Consider the following 14,329-nt stretch of genomic DNA (forward strand, 5'->3'; position numbering starts at 1 on the left):
GCCATTGTTCCCATTAACTAGTACCTGCAATCATCCTAGCTACATTCATATCCGTAACCTCAACCTTGTTGATAAGGTAACCTGAATCCACCCAGCTTCCGCTCCCATACAACAAAGTTGGTCGAAAGATTGAACGGTACACAGATAACTTAGTCTTGGTACTGACTTCCTTCTTGCAGAAGAGAGTAGATCGTAGCTGAGCGCTCACTGCATTAGTTTTGCTACACCTCGCTTCCAGTTCTTTCACTACGTTGCCATCCTGTGAGAATGTGCATCATAAGTACTTGAAACCGTCCACCTGTTCTAACTTTGTTCCTCCTATTTGGCACTCAATCCGTTTATATTTCTTTCCCACTGACATTACTTTCGTTTTGGAGATGCTAATCTTCATACCATAGTCCTTACATTTCTGATCTAGCTCTGAAATATTACTTTGCAAACTTTCAATCGAATCTGCCATCACAACTAAGTCATCCGCATATGCAAGACTGCTTATTTTGTGTTCACACATCTTAACTTCACCCAGCCAGTCTATTGTTTTCAACATATGATCCATAAATAATATGAACAACAGTGGAGACAGGTTGCAGCCTTGTCTTACCCCTGAAACTACTCTGAACCACGAACTCAATTTACCGTCAACTCTAACTGCTGCCTGACTATCCATGTAAAGGCCTTTAATTGCTTGCAAAAGTTTGCCTCCTATTCCATAATCTCGTAGAACAGACAATAACTTCCTCCTAGGAACCCAGTCATATGCCTTTTCTAGATCTATAAAGCATAGATACAATTCCCTGTTCCACTGATAACACTTCTCCATTACTTGCCGTAAGCTAAAGATCTGGTCCTGACAACCTCTAAGAGGCCTAAACCCACACTGATTTTCATCCAATTGGTCCTCAACTAATACTCGCACTTTCCTTTCAACAATACCTGAGAAGATTTTTACCCACAACGCTGATTAAAGAGATACCTCTGTAGTTGTTACAATCTTTTCTGTTTCCATGTTTAAATATTGGTGTGATTACTGCTTTTGTCCAGTCTGATGGAACCTGTCTCGACTCCCAGGCCATTTCAATTATCCTGTGTAGCCATTTAAGACCTGACACATTCCACCATATTTGATGAGTTCCGACTTAATTTCATCCACCCCAGCTTCTTTATTGCACTGCTATCTATTGACCATTTTCTCCACTTCCTCAAATGTGATCCTATTTCCATCATCATTCCTACCCCATTCTACCTCGAAATCTGAAACATTGCTGATCGTATTTTCACCTACATTGAGCATCTCTTCAAAATATTCCCTCCATCTGCCCAAGGCATCCACAGGATTCACCAGCAGTTTTCCTGACCTGTCCAAAATACTTGTCATTTCCTTCTTACCTCCCTTTCGAAGACTGCTAATTACACTCCAGAATGGTTTTCCAGCAGCTTGACCCATAGTCTCCAACCTGTTTCCAAAGTCTTCCCAAGATTTCTTCTTGGATGCTGCAATTATCTGTTTGGCTTTGTTTCTTTCTTCAACATAACTTTCTCTGTCTACCTGAGTTCTAGTATGTAGCCATCTTTGATACGCCTTCTTTTTCCTTTTACAGGCTGCCTTGACTGTGTCATTCCACCAAGCTGTTTGCTTCATCCTACTTTTACACACTACTGTTCCAAGACATTCTTTAGCCACTTCTAGTACTGTGTCCCTGTACCTTGTCCATTCCTTTTCCAATGACTGTAATTGACTACATTCAACTAACTGGTACCTTTCTGAGATCGCTGTTATGTACGTGTGCCTGATTTCCTTATCCTGAAGTTTCTCCACTCTTGTCCTCCTACATATGGATCTGACCTCCTGCACTTTCGGCCTCACAATCCCAATTTCACTGCAGATTAAATAATGATCAGTGTCATCAAAGAATCCCCTGAATACACGTGTGTCCCTCACAGCCTTCCTGAATTCCTGATCTGTTATTATATAGTCAATGACAGATCTGGTTCCCCTGCCTTCAAAAGTATACCGGTGAATGTTCTTATGTTTAAAAAAGGAGTTTGTGATTACTAAGCGCATACTGGCACAGAAATCCAAGAGTTGTTTCCCGTTCCTGTTGGCCTCCATATCCTCTCCAAATGTACCCATAACCTTTTCATACCCTTCTGTTCGATTTCCAATCCTGGCATTAAAGTCACCCATGAGCAGAATACTGTATTTGTCCTTTACTCTAACAACTACATCACTGAGTGCCTCATAAAAACTATCCATCTTATCTTGATCTGTCCCTTCACAATGCGAATATACTGACACAATCCTAATTTTCTTGCTAGACACTGTCAAATCTATCCACATCAGTCGTTCGTTTACATACCTTATTGCAACTACGCTGGGTTCCATTTCTTTCCTGATGTAAAGCCCTACACCCCATTGTGCTATTCCTGCTTTGACTCCTGACAAGTAGACCTTGTATTCTCCCACTTCCTCTTCTTTCTCACCCCTTACCCGAATGTCACTAACAGCTAAAACGTCCAGCCTCATCTTACTTGCAGCCTCTGCCAGCTCTACCTTCTTCCCGGAGTAGCCCCCATTGATATTAATAGCTCCCCATCTCATTACCATTTGTTTGCCAAGTCGTATCTTAGTAGTCACTGGTTTGTCAGTTAGAGGTGGGACTCCGTCACCTCCAAAGGTCCGAGGCATTTTGCTCTGATTGTTGCCAGCATCATATTTAAAGTACCAGGGAAGCAGGTTGCTAGCCTTACTTGCCCCGAGTCCCATTGGGTTTTACCCCTAACGGTTGAGGGACTAACCGGTGGATTTGGTAGTCTTTGTCGTATGAGCACAAAGGTGACCTCGACTCAGAATATGTCCGAGATGCCCAGCCTTATTCCAAAGTAACTGGTATCCCAACTGTCGGGACCACTTACTTGGCCACTCATACGTTGCCCGTGGTTCATGAACTAGGACATGACAACAGGAACCCACACCATGAACCACATTAATGCAGATGAATAGGAAAAAGAATCCTGTTATGTTTGAATACTCCATCAGTAGTGTAGCAGGTTCGAATCCTGCCTCGGGCATGAATGTGTGTGATGTCCTTAGGTTAGTCAGGTTTAAGTAGTTCTAAGTTCTACGGGACTGATGACCTCAGAAGTCCCATAGTGCTCAGAACCATTTGAACATTTTTGACTAGCGTAGCGCTTGATACAGTCACGTCGATTAAATATTTGGGCGTAACATTTCAGAGCGATATGAAGTGGGACAAGCGTGTAATGGCTGTTGTCGGGAAGGCGGATAGTCTTCTTCGGTTCATTGGTAAAATTTTGGGAAGATGTGGTTCATCTGTAAAGGAGACCGCTTATAAAACACTAATATGACCTATTCTTGAGTAATGCTCGAGCGTTTGGGATCCCTATCAGGTCGGATTGAGGGAGGACATAGAAGCAATTCAGAGGCGGGTTGCTAGATTTGTTACTGGAAGGTTTGATCATCACTCGAGTGTTACGGAAATGCTTCAGAAACTCAGGTGGGAGTCTCTGGAAGAAAGGAGGCGTTCTTTTCGTGAATCGCTACTGAGGAAATTTAGAGAACCAGCATTTGAGGCTGACTGCAGTACAATTTTACTGCCGCCAACTTACATTTCACGGAAAGACCACAAAGATAAGATAAGAGAGATTAGGGCTCGTTCAGAGGCATAGAGGCAGTCATTTTTCCCTCGTTCTATTTGAGAGCGTAACAGGGAGAGAAGATAATAGTTGTGGTACGAGGTACCCTCCGCCACGCACCGTATGGTAGATTGCGGAGTATGTGTGTAGATATAGATGTAAATCAAAAGGGTATTTAGAAACATGGAGCTTCACCAGTCTCAATGACTCATTATTCCTTGGCACTTAAAAAAGAAATACACAAAACACAAGAGTTTTATTTCTTTGGACGTGAGCTGAATATTGTTTATCTTTACCAATTTTAAAATTAGAAGCGTAGAGCTCTGTGGCGGTGTTGGCTGCTGTCTGAACTCGGGGGAGGGAATCGTGTCAGAAAGATCGAGAATCAGTAGAGAAAGGGAAGACTAAAGAAAAGGGAAAACGTAGAGTAATGCTCGTCCTTGCAGAAATAGCAAATTCACGAACAGCGGGAGGACACACTGCTGTACAATTCATTATTCTGAAGACAAAAATCACCGCAGAATGTGTTCGTACGCAACCAGAATGCAGCGACTGGTTCATAAGCGGAGACATGTCGCTAAGGTGAAATCCTTAGATCGAACGTTATTACATATTTGTGAAATCCTTAGATCGAATGTTATTACATATTTGTGAAGTATTGTACAGAAAGGGGGAGCCCGTGGTCTACGGAGTCCGGGGATGTAGCTCAGTGGTAGAGCGTTCGCTTTGCATGTGAAAGGCCCCGGGTTCGATCCCCGGCATCTCCAATTACATTTTGCCGGCACGGTAGCTCAGCGTGTTCGGTCAGAGGGTTATCAGCCCTCTGTAATAAAAAAAACTGAGTTAATCGATCGACAACGAACCAAAATGGCTGTCTTACGACGTCCGCCCCGAGCAGATGCAACGAACAAAATGAGATTAAAAAAAAAAAAAAAGGGGGTAGCGTCTTCGATTCATAATCAAAACTTCTTCGGCGCCGGGTTCGATCCCCGCCACTACTTAAATTTTGATAAATAATCAGCGTTGGCGGCCGAAGACTTCCGGCATAAGAAGTCAGCCTCACTCTGCCAACGGCCTTGTCAAAGAGGGCGGAGGAGCGGATAGAGGTTCTGGGCACTCTCTTGTCCTAGGGGTGGGAAATTGCCCCTAAAGGCGGAAGAATCAGCAATGATCAATGACATGAGGATGCAGAAGGCAATGGAAACCACTGCATTAAAGACACGTAACGTGTATCCACAGGACATGTGGCCTGTAATTGAAGAAGTGTCATGATGATCTCTCCATTGGCAAAAGATTCCGGAATAGTCCCCCATTCGGATCTCCGGGAGGGGACTGCCAATGGGGAGGAGACCGTGAGAAAAAGATTGAATAATCAACGAAAGGATAACGTTCTACGAGTCTGGGCGTGGAATGTCAGAAGCTTGAACGTGGTAGGGAAACTAGAAAATCTGAAAAGGGAAATGCAAAGGCTCAATCTACATATAGTAGGGGTCAGTGAAGTGAAATGGATGGAAGACAAGGATTTCTGGTCAGATGAGTATCGAGTAAAATCAACAGCAGCAGAAAATGGTATAACAGGTGTAGCATTCGTTATGAATAGGAAGCTAGGGCAGAGGGTGTGTTACTGTGAACAGTTCAGTGACCGGGTTGTTCTAATCAGAATCGACAGCAGACCAACACCGACAACGATAGTTCAGGTATACATGCCGACGTCGCAAGCTGAAGATGAACAGATAGAGAAAGTGTATGAGGATATTGAAAGGGTAATGCAGTATGTAATAGTCATGGGCGACTGGAATGCAGTTGTAGGGGAAGGAGTAGAAGAAAAGGTTACAGGAGAATATGGGCTTGGGACAAGGAATGAAAGAGGAGAAAGACTAATTGAGTTCTGTAACAAGTTTCGGCTAGTAATAGCGAATACCCTGTTCAAGAATCACAAGAGGAGGAGGTATACTTGGAAAAGGCCGGGAGATACGGGAAGATTTCAATTAGATTACATCATGGTCAGACAGAGATTCCGAAATCAGATACTGGATTGTAAGGCGTACCCAGGAGCAGATATAGACTCAGACCACAATATAGTAGTGATGAAGAGTAGGCTGAAGTTCAAGACATTAGTCAGGAAGAATCAATACACAAAGAAGTGGGATACGGAAGTACTAAGGAATGACGAGATACGTTTGAAGTTCTTTATCGCTATAGATACAGCAATAAGGAATAGCGCAGTAGGCAGTACAGTTGAAGAGGAATGGACATCTCTAAAAAGGGCCATCACAGAAGTTGGGAAGGAAAACGTAGGTACAAAGAAGGTAGCTGCGAAGAAACCATGGGTAACAGAAGAAATACTTGATTGATGAAAGGAGGAAATACAAACATGTTCTGGGAAAATCATGAATACAGAAATACAAGTCACTGAGGAATGAAATAAATAGGAAGTGCAGGGAAGCTAAGACGAAATGGCTGCAGGAAAAATGTGAAGACATCGAAAACGATATGATTGTCGGAAGGACAGACTCAGCATACAGGAAAGTCAAAACAACCTTTGGTGACATTAAAAGCAACGGTGGTAATATTAAGAGTGCAACGGGAATTCCACTGTTAAATGCAGATGAGAGAGCAGATAGGTGGAAAGAATACATTGAAAGCCTCTATGAGGGTGAAGATTTGTCTGATGTGATAGAAGAAGAAACAGGAGTCGATTTAGAAGAGATAGGGGATCCAGTATTAGAATCGGAATTTAAAAGAGCTTTGGAGGACTTACGGTCAAATAAGGCAGAAGGGATAGATAACATTCCATCAGAATTTCTAAAATCATTGGGGGAAGTGGCAACAAAACGACTATTCACGTTGGTATGTAGAATATATGAGTCTGGAGATATACCATCTGACTTTCGGAAAAGCATCATCCACACAATTCCGAAGACGGCAAGAGCTGACAAGTGCGAGAATTATCGCACAATCAGCTTAACAGCTCATGCATCGAAGCTGCTTACAAGAATAATATACAGAAGAATGGAAAAGAAAATTGAGAATGCGCTAGGTGAAGATCAGTTTGGCTTTAGGAAAAGTAAAGGGACGAGAGAGGCAATTCTGACGTTACGGCTAATAATGGAAGCAAGGCTAAAGAAAAATCAAGACACTTTCAAAGATTTGTCGACCTGGAAAAAGCGTTCGACAATATAAAATGGTGCAAGCTGTTCGAGATTCTGAAAAAAGTAGGGGTAAGATATAGGGAGAGACGGGTCATATACAATATGTACAACAACCAAGAGGGAATAATAAGAGTGGACGATCAAGAACGAAGTGGTCGTATTAAGAAGGGTGTAAGACAAGGCTGTAGCCTCTCGCCCCTACTCTTCAATCTGTACATCGAGGAAGCAATGACGGAAATAAAAGAAAGGTTCAGGAGTGGAATTAAAATACAAGGTGAAAGGGTATCAATGATACGATTCGCTGATGACATTGCTATCCTGAGTGAAAGTGAAGAAGAATTAAGTGATCTGCTGAACGGAATGAACAGTCTAATGAGTACACAGTATGGTTTGACAGGAAATCGGAGAAAGACGAAGGTAATGAGAAGTAGTAGAAATGAGAACAGCGAGAAACTTAACATCAGGATTGATGGTCACGAAGTCAGTGAAGTTAAGGAATTCTGCTACCTAGGCAGTAAAATAACCAATGACGGACGGAGCAAGGAGGACATCAAAAGCAGACTCGCTATGGCAAAAGAGGCATTTCTGGCCAAGAGAAGTCTACTAATATCAAATACCGGCCTTAATTTGAGGAAGAAATTTCTGAGGATGTACGTCTGGAGTACAGCATTGTATGGTAGTGAAACATGGACTGTGGGAAAACCGGAACAGAAGAGAATCGAAGCATTTGAGATGTGGTGCTATAGACGAATGTTGAAAATTAGGTGGACTGATAAGGTAAGGAATGAGGAGGTTCTACGCAGAATCGGAGAGGAAAGGAATATGTGGAAAACACTGATAAGGAGAAGGGACAGGATGATAGGACATCTGCTAAGACATGAGGGAATGACTTCCATGGTACTAGAGGGAGCTGTAGAGGGCAAAAACTGTAGAGGAAGACAGAGATTGGAATACGTCAAGCAAATAATTGAGGACGTAGGTTGCAAGTGCTACTCTGAGATGAAGAGGTCAGCACAGGAAAGGAATTCGTGGCGGTCCGCATCAAACCAGTCAGTAGACTGATGACCAAAAAAAAAAAATTGTACAGAAGCTTTGTTGCACAAGAAAAACAAAATGGCCGTTTGTACCTTCAAGCTTCACTCTGGATGCATTTCACAGTTCAGTGTTGGCGGTGCAGATGAAAAAGCATCGAGAAGTCACTCCCTCCCCCCCTCCTACCCACCCCTCTCTCACTCTTTCTGTTTATCTCTCTTCTGCTCTCCTGGCTGCTCATCCCTCCTATCCCTTCTCCTTACTTCAGCCTCCCTCCACTTCTTTCTCACTCGCAGGTTTAGCACGAACTAAATTGGATTTTTTACGACGGAATAAATTATATTTCCGCTGCAGGTTCGTTTTAAGCTTTATTGGACAACAAGAGTGTGAAGGGCCTGCCCTGAAGCCAGTGGGACCATGGTGTCTTCCGTACTGCGTGAAATATTAGTCCTTTAACCAAATTAAACAGAAATTAATTTCCTCTTTAGGGAGGTTTGCATTACAGTAACAAATTGGAAGCCTCCAGCTGGGACAGCCTGGTTAATTCCGTCGTGTTCCCCACAATGAAGGTCGGGTTCGGTCTGGCTGAAGTTACCTTTAAAGCGTAGTGGCAGTCACACATTATTTATTCATGATATGAAAGAAATTTCGCCCTGGAGAACAAGAGAAATTTCTATAAAACTTTATATGTCTGTAATATACAATGTTTTTTATTTTTTTTTTTTACAGCCTGTCATCAAAGTCCAACTTTATCAATGTCGATGTTTGTACGAATCTCTATATGTTCGAAGATTCCCTATCGAAGTGTAGCGAATAAAGACGATGGAGAAGAAAATGTGTCTGTCTCCATAATGTTTTAATTGCACAGTTTCGCATATATATGGCGAAATACAAATGGCTCTGAGCACTATGGGACTTAACTTCTGAGGTCATCAGTCCCGCAGAACTTAGAACCACTTAAACCTAACTAACCTAAGGACATCACACACATCCATGCCCGAGGAAGGATTCGAACCTGCGACCGTAGCGGTCACGTGGTTCCAGACTGTAGCGCCTAGAACCGCTCGGCCACTCTGGCCGGCTTGGTGAAATACAGCTGACCTATTGACGAGCTATGTGTACGAAATGTAGCGGCAATTATGCGGCATATACGTTTATATACGGCATATGGCGTTTGCCTGCTTCTAGTTGTATAGAGGAGGACAAGGAGACTAAATTGTTAGAAGATTGTTACACTTGTAGGAAGTGTGGCAGGTGATCCTCAATTAGAAAGAATGTTATGTAATGCGCGTAGAGAGATGAAAATGTTCGATATCGTTTTATTGCACAGTGGGAGATCACTTACTGGAATGAGCCAGGCCTGCTGAGTGTCTATAGGCATTTGATGGATGTGACGTAACTGCGTTAGTCGTGCTGTGTAGGCGGCAGATGCCATCTGAGGAGTTGCAGGAACAATCCTAAGATAATTAATTCATTCATGAAGGAGGTGACTTACAAAGCCACGATAGGCATATTCTCGAGCAGAGGGGAGTGTCGTAAGTTAGAATACTTCTCAGACTTCCACCTCTGCCCAGCTCTGTAACAGAAGTTTAATTTATTTTCTTATTCAATTTTTAAGTGAGTGCATTTACTCTTTGCGGGCCATACACTTTTCCGTGAATTACAAAAATTACTCTGTTAAAATAATATTTTTTAAATGTGAAAAAAAATGTTCCAAGGTACAACACGGTCACATACCTAGGAACAAATATTTCATTAAAATTTAAAGAATGTTGCGGTCAAGAAACTTTTGTCAATACTGTATTTAATAGTCTATCTGTTACTCTACTATCCTACCACATACCAATAATCAGTAAGTGAAAACAAATGAAGTAGAAGTAACACGAAAAAAAAAATTAGACCTCCAGTTTATGAAACTAACCGCTTAATCGCTTTATATTTATTCTCCTCTCCCTCATTGTCTAATTAGGTAGAATTGTTGCCATAGGCGTAGTTAGGGGACAATGCCTGAAGTGATGCAGCTATTTTTGTTTTTAGGGTCAAAAGGGCGGTGGAAAATAAAACCCTTTTTTGGAGGTTTCTTTATAATTAGGAAAGGAGAATATATACGATGCTCGTTCCGAAAGTAATTCTTCCTACTTTGTTGTGGTGACTTTGATGTCCGCGCCAGATGTCGTCGGTGTACTGCTAATCCTCTTTCATTTGCAGGTGTTTCCGTTGTTCTGCGATAACTGGCGCCACCAGAGGAGTGTTCCAAAATGGAGTCTGATAGGACGCTCATATAAAACAGCGATGTATGATTGAATTCCCCACTGCTGAAGAAATAGCGCCGATTGAAATCCATCGACGCTTGCTAAAGGTGTATGGGAACGATACAATGGACGTGGAAATTCTTCCAATCCATATGTGGCAAACAGCAAACCAGTGCTTAACAGTATTGGTTAAAAACACTCTTTGTTGCAATTTTAGTATTTTTATTTTTCAACTACGCGTTTCGCCTTATTTAGGCATCTTCAGGTTATCTTTTCTAGATGGAAGCGAGAGGCACCAAGATCTGCATAACGCGTTCCCGTTCACAGGCTCCGTTATGCAGATCTCGGTGCCTCTCGCGTCCATCTAGAAAAGATAACCTGAAGATGCCTAAATAAGGCGAAACGCGTCGTTGAAAAATAAAAAAAACTAAAATTGCAACCAAGACTGTTTTTAACCAGTACAATGGACGTGAGCAATGCGAGGCGAAGGGTACGGCTTTTTCAAGATTGTGAAGGGGATGTGCATAAGAAGCCACGGCCCTCTCGATCCTGCACAGCTGTAATCCCTCGCAGTGAAGAGCGTCTTGATCAACTCATCCGAGCTGATCGGCCGACAACGACGAGTGAATTGTATGCAAAGCTGAATGTCAGATGTAATGCCTTGGAAACAATGTTGGAACATCTTGGTTATCGCAAAGTGGGACCCGGGGATGCTTACACAAAAAAAAAAAAAAAAATTACGAGCCGGAATTCAAAAGACAGTCCATGGACTGGCGACATGCGTATTCTCCGTCAAAGAAGAAATTCAAGACGCAGCCATCTACAGGCAAAGTGATGTGCCCAGTCTTCAGGGATAGCAAGGGTGTGATTGTTTGGATGTTCTGGAGCGTGGAGAAACTGTCAATTCAACACGCTACAAGACGAAAGTGACTAACATAAAAGCCCTGATTTCCAAGGTAAGGCCAGAGAAGAAGACCAGCTATCACCTGCAAGATGAGAACGCCAGGCCCCGCGCCAGCTCTGCGACCACGCAACTCATTACAAAATTCGGCTAGATTGTCTTACGACGTCCACAGTACAGTCCCAATTTAGCACCTTCAGACTTTCATCTCTTTGGGCCTCTGAATGATGGACATAGTGGCGAATATTTTCAAGACTCGATTCCTGTTCCAATTTTTACAAGCGCGGCGTGCAGGACCTGGTTCATCGTTGGCAAATGTAATAACGAATGGCGGTGACTATGTGGAAAAATGAAAGTCTGTAGCTGAAATATTACTCTCTTTAGCCATGCTGTTGTGATTTATGTATTTACTGTGCTTTCTGCATCACCTCGGTCCGAGAGTTCCGGAGCCTGTACAGAAAATTGGAACTGAGATCAACATAAACATCATTTCCAGCCCTTTTATTGCTCATGAAAACCACACATTGCATGCTGTACAACCATACAGCGAGACGTTCAGACGTGGTGGTCCAGATAGCTGTACACACCAGTACCTCTAATACCCAGTAGCCTGTCCTCTTGCATTAATGCTAGCCCGTATTCGCCGCGGCATACTATCCACAAGTTCATCAAAGCACTGTTGGTCCAGATTGTTCCACTTCTCAACGGAAATTCGGCGTTGATCCCTCAGAGTGGTTGGTGGGTCACGTCATCCATGAACAGCCCTTTTCAATCTATTCCAGGCACGTTAGACAGGGTTCACGTCTGGAGAACTTGCTGGCACTCTAGTCCAGCGATGTCGTTATCCTGAAGGAAGTCATTCACAAGATGTGCACGATGGGGGCGCCATTTGTCGTCCATGAAGACGAATGCCTCGCCAATATGCTGCCGATATGGTTGCACTGTCGTTCGGAGGATGGCATTCACGTATCGTAAAGCTGTTACGGCGCCTTCCAAGACCACCAGCGGCGTACGTCGGCCCCACATAATGCCGCCCAAAAACAGCCACCTTGCTGCACTCGCTTGACGGTGTGTCTAAGGCGCTCAGCCTGACCGGGCTGCCTCCAAACACGTCTCCGACGATTATCTGGTTGAAGGCATATGCGACACTCATCGGTGAAGAGAACGTGATGACAATCATGAGCGGTCATTTGGCTCATCTGTACTGCGCTGCATGGTGTAAGACAGTAAAAGCTTTTTTTCCCTCTTATCTGCAGAGAGAAAACTATGAAACGCCCGAATCCGTGGAGAAATCCGTGCACATCTTCTCGAAATCAACTTGGGCGACGATAGTGATGATGATGACAACCCAACACCCAGTCGCCGAACCGAGAAAATCTGCGACCCGGCCGGGAATCTATCCCGGGCTCGCTGCATGGTAGTCAGAGGCGCTGACCACTTAGCTAGGGGGGCGGATTACGTGCCGAATATACCCTGATATCGAAGCTATCGAAAACTAACACAAATTTCCATTTTTTTTTTCAAAAAGGGTAAAACTGTGATGACGTTTAAGAAGCTCAGAAGTTTTATAAATATCTCATGTTCCACGGTAGAGGACCTTCTTTCGGTTCAGGGCAGAATATGGTGCACAACGGCGGAGTGTGACTTAACTGTGCACATGTTATTCAACTAGTAGTAAAAACTTATAGCATTTTACTCACCATAAATTTCTGCAAGTGAAGAAATAATATTATCTTCCAAATATTTCATTCATTCATTTCATTGTTGCCCTTATGGACAGTGTTTGAACTCGAAAATCACATGATGACACAATTTTCACTTCTTTCCTCTCTTCCTCTTCTCTTCCCAAAATCTCTTCATCCTTTGGCTGTGCTCCTGTTTCCTTTGCTCTGTCCATAATGTTCCTGTCTTCTTTCTCTCCTTTACAATAAATTTTGCACTCCTAACTTTGTTTCTGAAGTATTTCCTGTCTCCTATCATTTGCCTGTTGATCCCTATCTGCCTTAAGTCTTCGTCTATTTCATGATACCAATTTGTTTTCTTGCTTGAGCTGTTTACTACATCAAAAATTTTCTTTGTAAGTCGGTTGTTGTCCATTCTCTGTATGTGCCCATAGAAAGTTAATCTGCGTTTTCTGATCGCGTCTGTTAGTCTGTCAGTGTGCTGGTACAGCTCTTTGGTAGGTCGCTTCATCCATATGCCATCTCTGTGAATTGGTCCCAATATTTTTCTGAGAATTTTGCGTTCTATTTTTTCTGTGTCTATGATGCCTGATGCTCCAATTGTGGTTGTTTCTGGCGCGTACAATGCTTCTGGTAATACAACTGTTTTGTAGTGCCTGAGTTTGGCCTGCCTCGATATGCTTTTCTTATTATAATGTGACCATGTGAGTTTGTATGCCTTCTGGAGTTTCTTCGTTCGTTCCATGTTAGCCGCCTTGTTTGATCCTCCCTTTTGTATGTATCTTCCAAATATATTTAATATATTCTACAGAACTTACATGGGTAAAACTAAAACTATAAATGCAGCATAAAACACAACCTCGTGTCTCACAATAACGAAAACAGTAGAAAATACTGGGGACTTCTTATGGTTCTATGTTCGTTAGTGATTCTAAAATCGGTCACTATATGGAGACACCGACCAAGAAGTATCATGTGTTACTAGGTGCACTATCCCTAAGACATAACACTCTACTTACCTGATGTCTGGGTCCCTTACCAAGATGGATTAAGAGAAGAAGTCGGGGAGATTCAAAGAAGAGTTTGGCGTTTCGTCGTAAATATACACTACTGGCCATTAAAATTGCTACACCAAGAAGAAATGCAGATGATAAACGGGTATCCATTGGACAAACACACTACTGGCCATTAAAATTGCTACACCACGAAGATGACGTGCTACAGACGCGAAATTTTCTAGTATAATATATTTGTCCAATGAATATCCGTTTATCATCTGCGTTTCTTCTTGGTGTAGCAATTTTAATGGCCAAGGTGTGTATATTGTACTAGAACTGACTTGTCATTACATTTTCACGCAATTTGGGTGCATAGATCCTGAGAAATCAGTACCCAAAACAACCACCTCTGGCTGTAATAACGGCCTTGATACGCCTGGGCATTGAGTCAGAGCTTGGATGGCGTGTACAGGTACAGCTGCCCATGCAGCTTCAGCACGATGCCACAGTTCATCAAGAGAAGTGACTGGCGTATTGTGACGAGCCAGTTGCTCGGCCACCATTGACCAGACGTTTTCAATTGGTGAGAGATCTGGAGAATGTGCTGGCCAGGTCAGCAGTCGAACATTTTGTGTATCCAGAAAGGCCGGTACATGAC

The 14,329-nt window shown here is 42.9% G+C and overlaps 1 non-coding gene across 1 annotated transcript; it reads left to right on the forward strand.

Moving 5' to 3' along the window:
* Positions 1-4,349: 4,349 nt before the first annotated feature.
* Trnaa-ugc (transfer RNA alanine (anticodon UGC)) lies at positions 4,350-4,421 on the forward strand. The gene has a single exon. It is a non-coding gene; the product is annotated as a tRNA-Ala (tRNA).
* Positions 4,422-14,329: the final 9,908 nt, after the last annotated feature.

Source organism: Schistocerca nitens, chromosome 6 (assembly GCF_023898315.1).
Source record: "Schistocerca nitens isolate TAMUIC-IGC-003100 chromosome 6, iqSchNite1.1, whole genome shotgun sequence".
Classification (NCBI taxonomy): domain Eukaryota; kingdom Metazoa; phylum Arthropoda; class Insecta; order Orthoptera; family Acrididae; genus Schistocerca; species Schistocerca nitens.